Source organism: Cebus imitator, unplaced genomic scaffold (genome assembly GCF_001604975.1).
Source record: "Cebus imitator isolate Cc_AM_T3 unplaced genomic scaffold, Cebus_imitator-1.0 Scaffold121, whole genome shotgun sequence".
NCBI classification, from domain to species: domain Eukaryota; kingdom Metazoa; phylum Chordata; class Mammalia; order Primates; family Cebidae; genus Cebus; species Cebus imitator.
This window is the reverse complement of record NW_016107436.1, coordinates 745,710-746,712: the sequence shown is the minus strand read 5'-3', so window position 1 is coordinate 746,712 and position 1,003 is coordinate 745,710. Positions and strand designations below refer to the sequence as shown.

General features: G+C 45.0%; 1 protein-coding gene and 1 non-coding gene across 2 annotated transcripts in view; both read right to left on the bottom strand.

Annotated features, from left to right (window-relative positions):
* LOC119472869 lies at positions 1 to 103 on the bottom strand. Its single transcript, XR_005202051.1, has one exon. It is a non-coding gene; the product is annotated as a U6 spliceosomal RNA (small nuclear RNA).
* PPM1E (protein phosphatase, Mg2+/Mn2+ dependent 1E) overlaps positions 1 to 1,003 on the bottom strand; it is a 266,871-nt gene that overhangs the window by 171,960 nt on the left and 93,908 nt on the right. The gene's annotated exons all lie outside the window — the stretch shown is intronic.

The window sequence follows — 1,003 nt, the reverse complement described above, 5'->3', positions numbered from 1 at the left end:
AAAAATATGTAACTCTTCACGAATTTGCATGTCATCCCTGCGCAGGCGCCATGCTAATCTTCTCTGTATCATCCCAATTTTAGTATATGTGGTGCTGAAGCAAGGACATTTTATTATTTTTATTTTTTAAGACTGAGTCTCTCTCTGTTGCCCAGGCTGGCGTGATCTCAGCTCACTGTAACCTCCACCTCCTGGGCTCAAGTGGTTCTCCCACCTCAGCCTCCTGAGTAGCAGGGATGACAGGTGCCTGCCACCACACCCAGCTACCTGTTATATTTTTAGTAGAGACGAGGTTTCACCATATTGGCCAAGCTGGTCTCGAACTCCTGACTTCAGGTGATCCACCTGCCTCGGTCTCCCAAAGTGCTGGGATTATAGGTGTGAAGGCCAGAAAACCCAGCCAATTATTTTTAAAATTTATAGGTTCTCATCTCCCTCTCCTAGACCCACTGTAACAGAATATCTGAATAGACAGACATATTTAAATGGCTTAAAAGATTGTAAACAGTTAAGTTGGATAAAACACTGGTTTAAGATCATGGACTTTGGCCAGGTGTGGTGGCTTATGCCTGTAATCCCAGCTACTCAGGAGGCTGAGGCAGGAGAATCACCTAATCTTGGGAGGCGGAGTTTGCAGTCAGCCAAGATCGTGCCATTGCACTCCAGCCTGGGCAACAAGAGCAAAACTCTGTCTCAAAAAAATAAAAAAAGATCATGGACTTAAAGCCCAATGCAGGCTTTTCCATATTTTCCATATTCCACTGACTCAAAAATGTACCCTCAACCCCAGCCAGCACATCTAAATAAGAAAGCAATTCATTACAAAAAAGACCAAGAAAGAGAGTTTAAATGGGTCAGCACAATCCATCATTACCATAAGTAAAGCTCCTTAAAAGCATATAAGGGCTAGGCGCGGTGGCTCAAGCCTGTAATCCCAGAACTTTGGGAGGCCGAGGCGGGTGGATCACGAGGTCAAGAGATCGAGACCATCCTGGTCAACATG